The 17271-nt window shown below is 41.8% G+C and overlaps 2 long non-coding RNA genes across 2 annotated transcripts; both read left to right on the top strand.

The window, feature by feature from the left end:
• Positions 1-2452: 2452 nt before the first annotated feature.
• Positions 2453-3704, top strand: LOC134616513 (uncharacterized). Its single transcript, XR_010091460.1, has 3 exons — positions 2453-2511; positions 2596-2683; positions 3575-3704. It is a non-coding gene; the product is annotated as an uncharacterized LOC134616513 (long non-coding RNA).
• Positions 3705-3885: 181 nt separating this feature from the next.
• Positions 3886-5295, top strand: LOC134616473 (uncharacterized). Its single transcript, XR_010091456.1, has 3 exons — positions 3886-4059; positions 4531-4696; positions 5215-5295. It is a non-coding gene; the product is annotated as an uncharacterized LOC134616473 (long non-coding RNA).
• Positions 5296-17271: the final 11976 nt, after the last annotated feature.

Raw genomic sequence — 17271 nt, 5'->3', positions numbered from 1 at the left:
GTGATTTTTTTAACACAGACAACCCACATTTGAGAATTCAGTTGTACAGTGATGAAGTTGCTAATCCATTCGGATCAAAGAAACTTCTACATAAAGTGTCTGCATTTTATTTTACTTTGGGAAATATTTCACCAAAAGACAGATCTGTTTTAAGACATATTCATCTGTTGATACTTGTCAAACATAGATTGGTGAAAACATATGGATTTGAGAAAATATTAGAACCATTAATTTGTGACCTACAGGTTTTGCAAGAACGTGGATTACGATTAAAATTTGAAGACAGACAGTACTGCATCAAAGGTGGTCTGGCCACAATATCTGCAGACAACCTAACCTCTCACACACTTGCGGGTTTTAGCTGCTCATTCAGTAATGGTAGAATATGCAGGTTTTGTATGTGTCATTACGAGGACCTGTCTAAGATCATTAGTGAGGGAGATTGTGTTCTTAGGACAAAGACTGTTCATGCATACCATCTGCAATGTGTTGAAGATGAGCCCCACTGTAGGTCAGTGTATGGTGTAACTGGCCCATGTGCCTTCAACAAGCTGTCATATTTTGATACCACAAATGCATTCCCACCTGATGTAATGCATGATTTTCTTGAGGGGGTCATTCCTCTTGTTTTGAAGTCTGTTTTAAAAGCCTTGCACAAGGACAAAACCGTTACTATCCAAGAGGTGAATGACAGCATAAGGAATTTTAGTTTTGGACAGAATGACTGCACCTCCAAACCTGCTCTAATACCTGAGAAGGTAGCACTGGATGGAAATATCTCTGGAACTGCTGTTGAGAAATGGACATTATTTAGGACTCTGCCTTTCCTCATAGGCTCCAGGATTGAAAAGGGTAACAAGTTTTGGCAGCTTTATCTTTTGGTTCGAGAAATAGGAGAGATTATTCTTGCTCCAACCATCAGCACTGACTGGATTAGTAATCTACATGAACTGATCACTTACTTTTTGACAGATTTCAACAATCTGTTTCCTGGTGTGTTTACACCCAAGCTGCATTTTCTGCTACATTATCCTCGGCTCATCCTTGATTATGGGTCACTCCGCTCTCATTGGTGCATGAGGTTTGAAGCCAGACATCAATATTTCAAGACAGTAGCAAGAATCACCAATAACTATATTAATATTTGTCAGACTTTGGCAAAGAGGAATCAGCTTCGCCAATGCTGGGAGTGGCAGCCTGAACGGATCATCAGAAGCGATCATACACAAGCAGCAGTTAATAACTTATCACTTCAAGAACTTCCAGTGAACTTGCAGATTTGTTTGCAGAACTTGGAGACAGCCGTTACTGTGGATGAGAAACTCTGGACGAGTAAATGCATCATTTTAAACTCTTTAAAATATGCAGTTGGAGATTTCTTCATTTTGGAACTTGTGCATGCAGAGCAAATTCCACTGTTTGTGAAAATAGTCCTGATTGTGTATATCAGGGCAAACTGGTTTCTTGTTGGAAGACTTTTCACAACACTGGAGTTTATAAGACACCTTCAATCATACCACATCAGAGAGACTGATGATCTGTTGATATTCAAGCCTGGGGATGAGGTAGACTTTCATGCTTTGGACGCATACAGATGTGATGGTCAAGACTTCATTACACTGATCCACCGACCTTTTAAGACAGTCCATACAAAAGTTAGGTAAGATACATCCTAAACCATGACTTTTTAGTTAGGAGTTGTCAACCACTGTTAAAATGATTTTAACAACTTTTTGGCTATTCCACAGGTCTGTCATCATCTACAGTCACTAATGAACTAATGAAGCTGTCTTTTTAGTAATGTTTTATGATATTTTTATTCTTTATCTTCGACATGCTCATTTCTGTTTAGATCCTGTCTTATTGTTTTTCTGTGCCACAGACAATGAAATCGATGGATCGACACTTCTGCAGATGACTGAAAGAATGAGTGAGCGTCTTTTTCCAAAAGTGAAAGACCAAGTGAAATTCTTGTCTGCTGTAGAGAAGCTGAAAGAGTGAGTCTTAAATTGACTGGACATGATTCACTGAATTGTACATTCATACAATTCAGTGTTTCCTCTCCCCTAGGTTTACGGTGTTGGAGGGTGGGGGGCAAGGGGTTGACGCAAGCCTTGTTCTGTTTCTCCAGCGTTGATGTGCATCACACACCCATTTACTTTCAAAATTGAAATGTCACAGCCACTGTACTCTTACTCTGTTATGATTCCGAGCAGCTGTTATTGTGCGTTTTAAATATGCGGATATTCCTGATGCAGGACACAAGGACACGCATATTCATGTCTTGTAACAAACTCTAAACATACATTCTTCTTCTTGCAGTGGAAGACAACACAAAGAAAAGCATACTGTGCCAGCACTCCAACCTATGTTTAACTGCAAAGTGCACTTTCCTCCAGCTGTGCTCACTGCGTTGACCAATAAAGATGCAGCACTAAAGTCACCCACCAAGAACAGACTCAAAAACATGCTTATTCAAGCACTGTTTGACCACTTGAGTAATGAGACAATGTAAGTCTATATATAATTAAGATTTGATTCATTTAAAATACAGTATGTATATCAGAATTTAAGTTCATCATTCAAAATTTGCAGGTATCCCTCTCATGTGCAGTATGTAGAGCTTCTGAGGACTGTCCTTCTGAGTTTTCCTTTTTTGAAGGAGAGTTATGGCTCTGGATATGTAAGTATTTCTGAAAAACAAACATTGATAAAATTGTCCAACAAATTGTCTTTGAATTGCCTTATTATCGGCTAACGAGTGTAATATGCTAACATTTTCTTTGTTACATATTCAGAGGTTATTTGTTCCCTTGTGGCCACTACAATACAAGTATTAGTATTGGGATTTTTGAGGCAGATCTCGTGCAGTATGGTCAAACAATAAATAAAATATCAATTGCCCTTTTAAATTAATTAATGTTTCATTTCTTATGAAATATATTAGCTCTGTTCGCCTTTGTATCAGGATAGTGTAGTTTTTGTATTTAAAAAATTAAATTTGAAAATAGGGCAGGGATAGCTCAGTAGGTAGTGTGGTTGCCCCATGATCGGAAGGTCGGGGGTTCGAATCAACTGAACGGCTACCCTGAGGTACCCTTGAGCAAGGTACCGTCCCTACACACTGCTCCCCGGGCGCCTGATTAGTGGCTGCCCACTGCTTCACTGAGTGAATGGGTTAAATGCAAAGAGAAAAAATTCCCCACGGGGATCATTAAAGTATACATTATTATTTTTTTATTATTAAATGGTAAAGGTATTAACATATAGACTAAAAGATCATGATGAGTATGCTTGTAGGACATAATGCCATTAATACTTTATCTAATCTTTATCTACCTTTTATAGTGTATTTAGCCAATCTAAAGTGCTCCAAACCTTTATATCATGTGTTCGATCAACTCCTAAGAGTTAAAGAAGAGATCTGTAAATAGGAACTAATTAGGTTATGACATGATTACAGCAAACCTACCAGCTTTATGTCACTCAAAGTTTCCTGGTAAATGTCTTGTATTAAGGGAGGACCTAGTTGCACCTATTTATGAATAATTAGTTACATTTTTATCGTTTGTAGGATGCTCTGCATGAGTCTCTCAGGAACAAGTTTAAAAAGGAAAGAAGACCACTAGTAGACGTAGAGGAAATTGAAAAAATGAGACAGAAATACTCAGTTCCAAATTCAGGAAGAAAAAGATCATCAGATGTCCAGCCCTGTATCCTTTTGAAAAAAACCAAGGCAAGTTAAATATGCTCAATGTTTGTTTGCCATTTTAAATTGTACATAAAAGTTAAAAGTATTGTTTTGTTTTGTTTTTTCTCTCAATATTTGCTAAACTTTTTAATAACCAGGATATCAATCCTCTTGACGATGGGGAGGATGAAAGGAGCACCGACCAACATGTATCAGTGATTAAGCAAGAGTGCCAAAAAACTAGGCCAAATGTGGATGTCATTCAAACGCACCTCAGGAAAATACAGAAGTACAGAACACACTACATTCTTCAGCATACTACTGAAGAGGTTCTACGAGAATTCCCATGTCTCACTATCCCTGTTGTGGTGAGTGTTTTATCAAAAACTGCAGCAAAAAACAACAATAACAATAGTGCACAGCAAAAACACGAATATGTACTGATGTGCTGCACATTTATACAGACTTCTAATAATCACGTACCTACAGGACAGGCAAAGTGACTGAATCAGCAGATTTATTTCATGAGTAATAAAACTACACTAACAGAACACTAACAGAAATTGCCACATTGACTATGTCTTTCTCTTTGGTTTTATTTTCATGCTACAGGATAATTTTGGACCAATCTGATGCCAATGATAGTTTTTTGGGAAGAATAGTCTAAACATCCCTTTTGCACAGCAATGTGTACTTGACAATTAAAGTAAACAAGTGCAAAATTATAATTTGTTCTCTAATCATAATTGATGTGTAAAATAATGATTGTTTTGGTTTGCTATATAATGGTATATATTATGGTACAAAGCTAATATGTATATGTTTATCCTTTATTTTAGCTTCTTGAAGAGGCTTCCATGTTACTTAAAACTGATGTGGACAAAAAAGTAATCCGAGGATTCAGTAAGTTGGCAGCGAAGCTTGTGTCAATAGCCCCAAACAGCAACCTTAAAAGCCTTTGCTTAAAATCTGTTGATGAGAGCCAGACAGACACTGAAAGAAAAGGTGAGGGCACTTGGCAATAATGAGCAAAAACATTTTCAACTCCTATCTCAGATACCACTTTTTAAGGTTTCACATACAGCACATTAGTAAACACAGTGTCCCTTACAATATCCACAGACTGACATTTCTCCTTCCTCGTCTCTGCACTGATGTACTTTAAGATTTAACTGATATACCCTTGATGCTATATATATCTCTATGAAGATTTTCAGTCATTCACACAATGTTTATCCCAAAAAATGTTCAGAGGCAGCTAGACTTGCTCTGCAAGTTCTTTAGGACTCATATTATTTAAAGCTAGCAACTTACAGAACTAAACAACATTTTGGGGGTTTTGTATAAATGCTTAACATTTACACTGAATTACACTGAAATGTTAATTAGGCATACATTTACTGCACTAATGCTTATGTTCTGCAAGACATTCGACTCCTGATGAAGGCACTCATATGGCCTTTACTGCTTTGTATTAACAAAATTGGCCAGAAAATATTTACATATTTCTCTTTATTTTCCAGGTCAGATAGTAAACACAGCTGTTCTTCTCCTGCCATCTATTTTCAAAGAAAATGCCTCTCATCTCTTCGTCATAAATAAGGTAAATTTAGATTTTTTTTTTTGGTATGGTGAGGGGGGAGGAGGAGTCTTGAACTAATCCAGTATTTTACAGGAGTTTTATACTTTCATTGGGACACCTGTTTATACTTATTTAAACTATACTCATTTCAATAATTTAATTTCTGTTTCAGCATCCACCCAGCCCAATACCTACAATCGTACTCAGCAGCAGTGACGGCAAGCCCTTGAGTGATTCAACTGAGGTCAATGTCCAGATGGATGGACAAAAAATGATTCTGGACAGTGGGGAAATGGACATTTCATTGGCGATGGGTATTGTCTTCTCCCTGTACCATGTCTACAATGTTGCCTATCCAAGTGAACTAAAAAAGACATTTTGCTTTTTGGAGGCATTTGTTCTCAACTTGGGAACTCTGACTACACCTGTACCAGTAGCTGTGCAAAGAGTGGCAAATGCATTAAATATCTCCTAGATTGCCAGCATAGTGCAGGTGAGAGACTGAAATTGTCCCAATGTGGACTAACAAAGGACCATGAGTCATCAAATTAAACTTAACTTACATAAGGCTGCAGTTCATTGATAATTTAAATAAAAATATTGTTCCTGAAATAGTTTTACTGAAAATGCAAACATGCTGATGAAAATGTGTTGTTTAGTTGTCTGTTATGAAAGTATTGCTATTTCTAATGTAATAATTGTTGTTTTATCTATAGTATAATATTTATATGTATTTATTTATAGTATAGTAAAGATATTTAATTATTACTTTTTAAATGACTTATATGCTACTATTAGTAGTGTTGTTGTGCTTAGCGTTAAAATGCCTTTTTGTCTTTTTCTGTAATACAAAATGCCAATAAACCATTAATATGTCTATGTGCTTGTATTTATTTTACCCTACTCTAATTCAATTTAAGATGCATTTTATTTTGAAAGATTTAAAATGGTTCTTTAAAGAACCACTCAGAAAAGGGTTCCTTAAGATGGGTCTTTAAAGAACCATTTGAAAGACCTTTTTAAAAATAGTTCTTCAAAGAACCATTTTAAAAAAGGTTCTTTGAAAAACCTTTAAAGGTGCCCCAAAGAACCATTTCTTGATGGTTCTTTGGGTCACCTTTAAAGGTTCTTCAATGAACCACTGAAAGAAATGGTTCTTCAAAGAACCATTGTTTGAAAGGTTCTTTGTGGCACCAAAAAAGGTTCCTCTATGGCATCAGTCTAAAGAACCACTTTTGGTTCCAGTTGGCACCTTTATTTTTCTGAGTGTACTCTCGTCTGGATTATTTTTTGGTCAGCAGCTCACTGCTGAGTGACATTTCAGACACTGAGATTCACCCTATAGCTGTCAGCGATCATGCTCCTGTATCTTTAACACTAATGCACAAGAATAATACTACGACAAGTAAAAACTGGAGATTCAATACATCACTGCTTAACGATGAAGACTTTATTAAATATTTTAAAAAAGAATGGACTCCATATTTAGACTATAATGACGCTCCCGGAACTTCAGCATCTGTTCTATGGGAAGCAGGGAAAGCTGTGATGAGAGGTAAAATAATTTCCTTCTCATCACATAAAAAGAAAGAAGAAAACAAAAATATTCAGGAATTAGAAAAAAACCATCAAATCCTTGGAAGAAGCCTATGTGTCCCACCAAGATCAACAAATATTGAACAAAATACGCAAAACAAAACTAGAATTAATTACTAGAATAATTGATAAAAAAAAACAAAATTCTTAGTACAAAGACTACGCTTACAAAATTATGACCATGGTAATAAATCCGGTCAATTTCTAGCAAACCAGCTAAAAATAAAGAAAGAAAAAACAACTATATGTGCTGTTCAAGATTCATCTGGGAACACAATATATGACCTGAAACAAATAAACAACATTTTCAGAGATTTCTATAAAACGTTGTATTCACCACAAATAAACCCATCTAAAAAAGAAATTGATCAGTTTTTGGACAACTTAACTCTTCCAAAATTATTAGACACTCAAGCGATGGCACTGGATTCACCACTGAAACCAGGTGAACTCCAGGAAGCCCTGATAAGTATGCCCAATAATAAGGCTCCAGGTCCAGACGGCTTTCCTGCAGAATTCTACAAAGAATTCTGGACGATTCTAGCACCAGTTTTTTTACAGAACGCTGTTGGAAATCAAAGAAAAGTGCAGACTTCCATCAAATATGAATTCTGCAAACATTAATCTCCTGCTAAAACCAGGCAAAGCCCTGTATATGTCACGGGCTGCGACGGCAGACCGTGGAGTTGTAGTGAAAGTAGGGCCCAAACGCGAGACTCTAGTGAAGGACAGTGGATTTATTGATGGTGAGCGGACAGAAACGACAACTATATACAATTCAAGCACTGTGACTCCAGTGGCGATTCCTCTGTGAATCCCACACAGTGCACGTGTCCATAGCAGTGACAAGGTGACAACTCCAAAAACCCGATTCCACTCCGTGATTTCCCCTCGTGACGACTTTCCTGACTCCCGACTCCTGGTGACACAAAAACACACACAGCTCAGCAGGCAGCCTTTAGTAGCGAAGCCGTTCACACCATTGACTCTAGAAAACATGGACGACGCGACCCCGCCTCCTACCATTGTGCAAAAATGAAGCCAAAATACCCCGCTTGTGGAGGCTGCCATCTTGCAAATTTGGAGCCGGAGTCTGCGCAGTAGTGACTTGAGGCTGAGCGACTGTGTAACGCTCCCGCCCACACACCCGCTGGACGTGACCGCAAACACGCCCCTCTACACTTTTTACGTAGCCCGGCTGCTCGAGTTTTTTTGCTGGTTTACCGCGACTGACGACTCGTTTAATTAAGGTAAATACAACCATGTCACTGTTATAAAAAAAAAAGACACACAGCTTATCTTATAGTTCTAAAATCACTCTGTTGTTAATTCGTTAGTTAGATTAGCCGCTAGCATACGCACTGTGTTGGAGGCTTGTTGCTAGCCAGTTAGCGATGCTACACACCTGCTACTCTTAATAGTCTTCAACACTTATGTTTTTTTTTTATCCATTTTTAGACAGCGATGAGATCAGCTGCACACTCCACAGAGGTCCAGAGTTACTGTTAATATCAAAAATATAATGCTGTTCTTTGAGATTTTAACCTAAGACTGTGAGTGTAATGGATCTAAAACTGTTTAAATCTTCAGAGCCCTCTACAGCCTGGTAACATGGAAATTTTAAAAACATCAGCAGAACGTTTCAGTAGTGTGGTCTAATTTGTTCTTTTCATTTAATAATAGAGTCCATATTATATCAACAGCTACATTCACCCTGGAGAGAAACTAGTGAGGGAGACCATCAGGACCAAGCTGGGTTTCCTGGGTCCAGAGGTTTGGAGAAACTTCTTGCCTTTCTTTCATCACAGCTGTCCTGTGCCATAAGTTCTGTTGACCCGCTGTAAGAGGCATCATTTAAGAAACACCAGGAAGACTGAAGCTCATGGCATTGATCAAGCAGGACTCATGATCTTCACCAGCAGCTCCCTCACAGGGAAATCTTCAGCATTCCTTTGTAGGCCCACCCCAGGAGATGGATAAACCCAGCATTTCATCAACACTGTGATGAGACCTTTGGTTTGTGTAATGTTATAAATACTCGGATACTCCCCAGAGGCTCCGGACTTTTACATAAAGATATTATATTCAGTCCTGTAGAAAGTTATATATTTAAAAATATATGATCCTCTCTGGTTACTCTGGTATGAATAACTCTGAATCACTTTATGGTAAATAACACACTATCTGCAAAAAACTGTGAAAGAATTCCAGATGACAAGTTTGTAGTTCAACATACAAGTGACGACCTTTGACCTTCATCAGGTTTTATTTAATTGTGTTAGAGAAAATCTCATATGCTCTTCATGCAGCTGAGTACATCAAGTGTTTAAAACGGAAGCTGTGCTGGTCTGAGATCAGCAGCTTTGTGAAACACCAAACTGAGGTCCTGTTAATGCTGATACATAGTGACACAGTTACAGGTGTGATTAATCCTTTTGGTTTTTGTCTTTAACTTTATCAATAAAGCTGCAGCTTTCACTACAGCACGTGTGGTACTTTAACCTTTGTACTGTTTTCATCAGTTCATTTTGCAGTTAACATGTTGGATGATCTGTCTGCTGTCACTGGGTGGTGCTGAGGTCTGAATCTGAGGGCAGCTCTTGTGATCACGAAGAGAACAGAACCATCAAACTCAGATATAAATTTTATCCCTCAATATTGAAATAAAGCTGATTCTTCTGTCCTCACACACTCAGGATCTGAAGTTCTTCTCTTGCATTTTTTTCAGTATTACAGTACACTACAGTACTTTAATCCATAGTTCCTGATTAATGAGGAGTTACTGAAGTACAAGCTTTTAAAAAAATTGTTACTGTCTTTACAGATGTGGCAAGAGACTGAAAACATGCTGTTGTTTGCACATATTTAATAATCAGCTCTGCACAGGAGCTGAAGCAGAGTGCAGCCTGTTGCTTTTACAGTATAATACTTGTAATAAGGAGCTAGCTAAGGACGGTAGTTACGGATTAGCTTACAAACACGTTTAACTTACCGAAAAAGTGCAGCGGGGCCTCGGGTCCTTCTGTCGGGTAGTCCAGTTTTCTGAAGAACACCTCAGGCTGTCAGGTTAAAACACTCAGTCGTGTTTTCGTAGCGTAAACGCTGGCCCTCCTCTCAGAGCCTACGCTCTATCTGCTATTCCCGAACAGAGATACGCAAGTTTCTCCGTGACTGCAGCTGTCAGTCAAAGCTGCTATGATGACGTTTCACCCCAATTTAACATCACCGCGGTAGGAATTAGAATCAAACTTATGGGAGAGGAGACCCCTTGGACATCAATCAGCGTGATGAGAACTATTGATAACAAAAGAAAGAATCATTGGAAAAAAATTATCTAAGGAGAATTAATTTATTTTAGTCAGACCCCAGTCCCATCCGCTAACATGGAGGAGGCGGGGCTTATGACCTATACTGCAGCAGCCAGACACCAGGGGGCGATAGAGACGTTTTGGCTTCATTTTTGGGGAGCTGTCGCGTCGTCCATGTTTTCTACAGTCAATGGTTCACACACACGAATCTACGGAGGTACTTAACAGGTTTGACTTAGTATAATCCCGCGCCGACTGGCGCTCCGCCACCTTCTTAAATAAGACGCTCCCCATGAAGCTATCAGCTGCAGCTGGTGAGGGCTAATGAGTGTCAGGTGTGGCAGCCTCCAGTGCAGGAACACTTCCGGGTCGCAGTCCCCTCAGCGACCCCAAAACATCCGGGAGAACACAGGGAGAAAGGACAAAGGGAGAGAAAACCACCAAAAACATAACATATGGAGAAACATATACAAAAAATACATGAGCTCTGGGTCATCAGACCCAGGCCATGACAGTATATCCCTCAAGCTATCGTCCTATATCCCTTATAAATGTAGACCTTAAAATAATCTGCAAAGCTCTCTCAAAGAGATTAGAGAAAATAACCCCCCTCTTAATTCATCCTGACCAAACTGGTTTCATAAAAGGTAGGCACTCATCAACAAATACACGTAGATTACTTAAGTTGATAGACTACTCATACAGTAAAAACCTTGAAACTACAATATTTTCTTTAGATGCAGAAAAAGCGTTTGACAGAGTTAACTGGAAATTTCTATTTGCAACTTTACACAAATTTGGTTTTGGAACCTCTTTCATTAACTGGTTAAAAATATTATACAATTCCCCAACAGCTTGTGTCAAAACAAATGACCAAACATCCTCCAGCTTCTGTCTCCTGAGGGGCACCAGGCAAGGATGCCCACTCTCCCCTTCACTGTTTGCAATATAGAAATTATCTAATAGATTACATTAGTCTTGATACAGCCTCTGCCACCACATCAAATCAATTGCTCTGGGCTCCTTTAATCAGCTCCATCACCTAGCGGAGGTGGGGGGGGTCATAGTTTGGTCCCACCTTCGCTGTTGTGATTGGGGGTAGGGACAGGCTTGGGGCGTCGGGGGGTTCCCCAGGAGCATCTTTCTTGGAGGGCTCAACCTGGGGTTGTGGTCATGGCCTATTAAGGGCTCTGTTGGCTCTTAGGTAACGGTTTCCTCTTGGCTGCGTGCAGCGGGGCTAGGGGAGGGTCTGTGCTGACGGACGTGGGTTACTGACCTGGTAGCCTGGCTGCCCCTGGGTGGGTCCGGGACGGGCGTGGGGTTCTGGGGGTGCTCCGTCTCTGGGCTGGGGCCCTGGCTGGGACTTGGGGGCTTGGGTCCTGGTTGTTGAGTTGCCGGGGTTGTGGGCGGGTGGGTGTATGGGGGCCCAGCCCTGGCGCAGTGTGCCGCCAGTGTATCGAGCCACCTGGGGGGCTCTTCAACTGGTGGGGGAGGCTGTTACATCTTGCAGGAGGTCTCCTCTCTTCAGGAACTCACTCTGCAGGAGGGGGAGATATAGGAGAGGTGGAAGAAGATCTCAGCCTGGGCGTCTATTGTCTTGTGTAGTCTGGAAGTTGAGTGGATGACGGGGTGGGTGCAGTTTTCTCTGTGGTGGGGTCGGGTGTGCTGTCCCGGGCTCTGTGAGGCGCTGCTGAACTGGGCCCCGGTCTAGATGGGCCTGGGCCCCCTTTCCCTGGCGGGTTGCAGGGTATGTGGGTGCCTACTGGGGTCAGCGGGGGAGCTGGCCCCAGGGAGGGGTCACTTGCCCCTCCCTTTCTTCCCTCCCCATCTCCAGCTGCCTCCCTCTTCCCGCTCCACCACAATCACCCACACATGCAGGGCCTTGGGGTAAAGGTATGTCACTGGGGTGCAGGGGAGGCATCCCCCTCTCTGTCCCCTTCTGGCTGCCTGTGTCTCAATTTTATCCCACAACTTAGACATTCACATTACTCACACTTTTTAAATACATGTAGACATTGAGGGCTATCAGGAGGGGCTATGCGCTTACCTGTTGTTCTCTAGCAGGTAGCTCCATGCCCTCCTGGGTTTTAAATGCACCTTAGAACACACATGCATCAACACTACATATTCACACACCCCCGTTCTCTGCAGCCTGTTGGAGCGGGGGGGCTAGGAGGAGGAACTGGCCGTCCGATTGGGGTCTGGAATGTGGGGCCTCCCTGCTGCTCCGAGTCGGGGCAGTCTGCTTCTCTCCACCGCAGGGAAAAGGGTAACTGTCACGGTCTGTGTTGGCCGACCGTGGGGAGATGGGGAAATAGGACCCAAACGCCGGACTCTTCAGTGCAACAGTGTTTATTTACAAAGGGTGGTGAAGCAAGCAACAATAAATTCCCCAGTGTCCCAGACTCCCGTGTTGTGTCTTCTTTCCACAAGTCCCAGTGTAGTGCTCTCTGCTCCAGTGCCTCTGCACTCCCTGTGCTCACTGCTCTGTCTCGTCCCACGTTCCTCCTGAGGGAAAACCATAGAGGCAGTCGTTACACACTTAATCCAAGCAGGCATACACTCACTCTCTCTGACAATGATTGAAGACTGACGTGAAGTCAAATGCAATAATCCAGCGTCGGTGGAAGCTCCATCGCTCCTCTAAATAGCTCCCCCGACGAGCCCAGATGAGGAGCAGGTGTGTGGCAGGGGCTTCGGGTGTGGCCAGGCCACGCCCCTCAGGCCTGAAGATGCCTGTAACTTGGCCACAGAAAACAGCAACACACATACACACACAAACCTGCCTACATACAGATGAGGACAGAGATCAGAGGCAGTGCAGACGACACACCAAATGATGATAATAATAATAATAATAATAATAATAATAATAATAGTCCCCACTGCTCACAGACCCCGAGTAGTGACAGTAACACTACCTGGGTCTGGGTGCAGTTTCCCCCTCCAGGGGCAAGGGTACCTAGACCTGGGGCTTAGAGTACGCTTGGGGAGTGTGATTGTGTGTACAGTGTCTCTTTATGTCTGTCTCCACTTTGGGTGAGTGTTGAGTAATTGTTATGAGAGCATGAGGGTGGGAATGGATGTTTGTATCTGTGTGTGCCTGTTTGTCTGTGTCTATATGTCAGGTTGGGCATCAGACGCCACCTCTTTAGGGACATCCCAGGCCCTCCAAGGTATGGAGGCCTATCTCCCCCCACCACTTCCCCTGCCAGTGGCAGACGCCCTCAGACATCGGTGCGTTGGTGGTTCTTTGTGTCCGGGGATGGGCGTCCAGGTACACACGGGCTCACTCCTTGGTGGCTGTTTGTCGGGGCCTGGAGCCTGGGGCTCGCTCGGGCCACTTCGGGGGTGGGGTGCCCTCGGCCTCTCGGCCCGGGGCTCGGTCACTCTGCCACAGCTGGCTGCCGGCGGAGCTCACGGGCACGTCACTGCAACCCCCCCCTGGCTTCTGCTCCGCGGCTGCTGAGTGACCCCTCATCTGGAGCTCTCCTCAGCTCTTTCTGGGATAGTGGCGCGGCTGCCCCTCTGTTGGTCGTCCTTGGTCTCTTGTGTTCTGGGGGCCTCTGGATGTCTGGAGTTTTGCTCTCCTCCATACCTGCTTCATGCCCTGGAGGACGGGGCTGTGGCCCCCCACACCCTCTAGCAGATCATTACATGAAGGAACCTTTTAAATACAAGCGCGCTCACGCTGACAGGTGTACACACGGGTGATCACGCACACAAACTACACCCTTTTTGGCTCCTACCTCAAAGCACACTGTGCGCTGTCGATCTTACGTGCTGCACAATAATGTTTAATATTTAGTATTTAGTGTTATATTCCCATAGATCATCGTGATGATGTTTATGTTGCTTTTTTTCTCTTCTGCTTGTTTTCTCTTTTTTCTTTCTCAACAGGTGATCCAGGTGATTGATATATGTATTTTTTGTCTGCTTATTTTGTTGGTTTTTGTTTTTTGCCCTTTATCCCCGTCCCTCTTCCCCGCTGTTTTTCTTTCCCTCTTTCTCTCTCCCCTTTCTTTTCCCCAGTCAAGTCTGTCCCGTATTTAGCAAGTGAAAATAAAATAAAATAAACAATAAAAGGTGAATCAAAATAGACCGTTACGGCAAGGCTGGGATGGTCCATTTGGTAAAGTAAATCCGTTGGGCATCTTTCTTCGCCTTTAGACAATAATTCTGATGGCAAAAGAGCCAAACGGGACAGGTGAAAAAAAAAAAAAAAGAAAGATATAACCTCTCTCATGACCTTAAGCTCTGTGTGTGCATGCCAGAACACTCTGGGAGGCACACACAGTCTTTACAGACTGCTAAGGATCAAACCTCTATCATTATGCAATATTTCTAAGCATAAATGACAATCCAATAATATAAACCTGACACTCATTGCTGCCAATTGTATCTGTGGTCTTATTCTTTCAGTTAAATTACTGTAGCTTAAACTATATTTTGACATGATTATGAAGACAAAAAGAACAACAAAGGTAATGCTAAATTATCTTTTGAACAGTGGAACAGTTCTGAATGCCAGCATAGCCTCACCATACATGATAATATGTCCCAAAGACAAGAAATACTTTATTTATCCCAAAAGTTGTTAAATCACTGTGTTATAATGGCCAATTACAGTGAAGAGCTGAAAAATCAAAACCTAATATGATACAACAAGAAGCTGAAGTCTAAAATGAACGCAGGTGTTGTGATGATGAGATAAAGATTTTCTGTCCTTGTGTCAGTGGAACTGAAACAGATGTTAGAGAAAGAGTTCAGCTGCATGTGCAGTAAGTGCTCAGGATCCATTAATTATACACAGCTATTTACCACAGTCAGTCATTTGGATCACCTCTCCATCAACAGAGGGATGAATCCAAACAGTGTGCTGCACCCACACCACTCCTTGTGCAACACACATGAACATTTTTGTAGCTGAACGCAAAAATTCAGTGACTGGCAGACAAGGACAGTTGAGCGTATTAATAGGACACAATTCATGTGGTCTGGTAATTTGATAGACTGTACATATGAGGACTTAGAGGAATGTGGGGGCAATTTCAACCCCAAAAGAAAAGGTTTTGAGGGTTTTTGAGTACACTTGACACAAGCTACAGGTGGGCAAAAAATTTAGGATAAAGAAAATACTTCTCCTAGTTCAGTTCAGTAGCTATTGCCTGTATGTCTCTCAGTCATGAGGTCTAGTAGGTGTGATTTCATGTATTTGAGGTATTTTGATCAATCCTTTTAAAGAAGCAGGAGTGTTTTCAAGGCTTTTCTGGCTTTTCTGTCATTGCAGGTCCTTCCACCAAGCACCAATTAGATTTTATAACCATTACTGCTCACAACAAACACAATAAGTTGTTTACATCCCTGCTGTTATTGTCACCCTTTTTCCAGTTTTCTGCAAATAGATTGTTGCTTTAATCACATTTTTCACAGCACTTCTTGTACATCTTTTTTAAGATCATCCCACTCAGCTGTACATTTCTTTAAACCTACTTAAAATAATTTTAAAGTATTTATTTATTCCCCAGATGCTGCACTCTTAAACAAACAACAGTGAACAAAGAATTGTGTCCCCTCAACTGCAGGACAATGCAAAGAACTGCTACTAATCACACAGTTTAACTCATGTTTCCTTTTATAAAGCATGGGTTAAACTCATGCACAAAGCACACAAGACAAGTCAGTGTGGGAACACACTCCCTCTTCTTCTCTGTTCTCATTATGATGACAGTTAGTAACTGTGAGTCATTCAACTGGCTCAGGCTACTTTAGCTGTATCTCAAGTTACTCAATTCAAAAATTAACGAGTGTGTTCAAAAGCAAACTCACTCTTTGATCACCTTCTCCTCTTTTATGTGAAACTGTGTTCCCCAAAGACCTACGTACATGTTCTTAAAGTTTTTCTTGATTGCTTGATTTGACACTCCTTCACACAAATCTTCACATAGCAATCAGTCTGCAGGCCTTCAAAGGTGGGGTGGGGAACCAGTGCAGCTGGATCAGCACGGGAGTGACATGGGAGAACCTAGAAGCCTTCGTTAAAAGACTTGCAGCAGCATTTTGAACACCCTGCATACGTTCCAAGGAGGCATTACTTAGACAGGTAAACAACGAGTTACAATAGTCTAAAAGAGATGAAACAAAAGCAGCGTCAGTGATGTGGACTGCATCCCGAAACCGGGTGATGATGATGACAGTGATAGTGATGGCTTTCAGCCTATCACTTCAAGTCATCAGAGAGAAAAAAATGCAACATCATGATTCCAGTAGACTCACCACCAGACAAATTGCCACCACCTGACATTTTTCCTGTAGGTTTACTGTCCATCCTACTTCCAATGTCACACCTGATGTGTTCCCTGCCATGCCTGATGCGGGTCACAGGGGGAGAAGACACCACCATGAGAATGATGGCATAGCCTATATTGTGAGACTTGAAAACAGCTCTTACAAGAGTACTTCTAGTTTCCAGTGGAGTTCTCGGCCTCAGACATTAGCAGCTACCAGGACAGCTGCACGAAACATCATGTCTGCTTTTATACCAGGACCAACACCAGAAGCATCAAATGCTGACACCCCTGAGAGGTGCTTCACATTATTTTTTGAGGACCAAATCATAGACGAAATTGTGACATGGACGAACATACGTATTGATGCTGAAGCTGTGAAGATAACAGGTACTTTCCAAAGAACAACCCCAGCAGAGGTGTCTTCAATGCGAGGGATTTGTATCTTTAGTGGTTGCCAACTAGACAACCATTTGTCTACTAAAGAAATGTGGAACCTTGCTACTGGTGCACCTGTGTACCATGCTGCTATGTCTGAGGGTTGCTTTTCATTCCTCCTTAGCTGTCTGCGATTTGATGACTCTGACACACAGAAGAAAGACAGGTCATGGACAAATTTGCTCCCATTAGTAATATATGCCAAATATTCATTGACAACTGTAAAAAGTTGTATGTGCCTAGTCAAAGCATAACTGTAGATGAACAGCAGATGAGATTTAGAGGGAGGTGTCCATTTAGAATCTACATCCCCAACAAACCTGCCAAATATGGTATCAAACTTGTCCTTGGCAATGATGCCCAAAGCAA

Source organism: Pelmatolapia mariae, linkage group LG18, assembly GCF_036321145.2.
Source record: "Pelmatolapia mariae isolate MD_Pm_ZW linkage group LG18, Pm_UMD_F_2, whole genome shotgun sequence".
NCBI lineage: Eukaryota > Metazoa > Chordata > Actinopteri > Cichliformes > Cichlidae > Pelmatolapia > Pelmatolapia mariae.
This window is presented reverse-complemented; position numbering and strand designations above follow the sequence as displayed.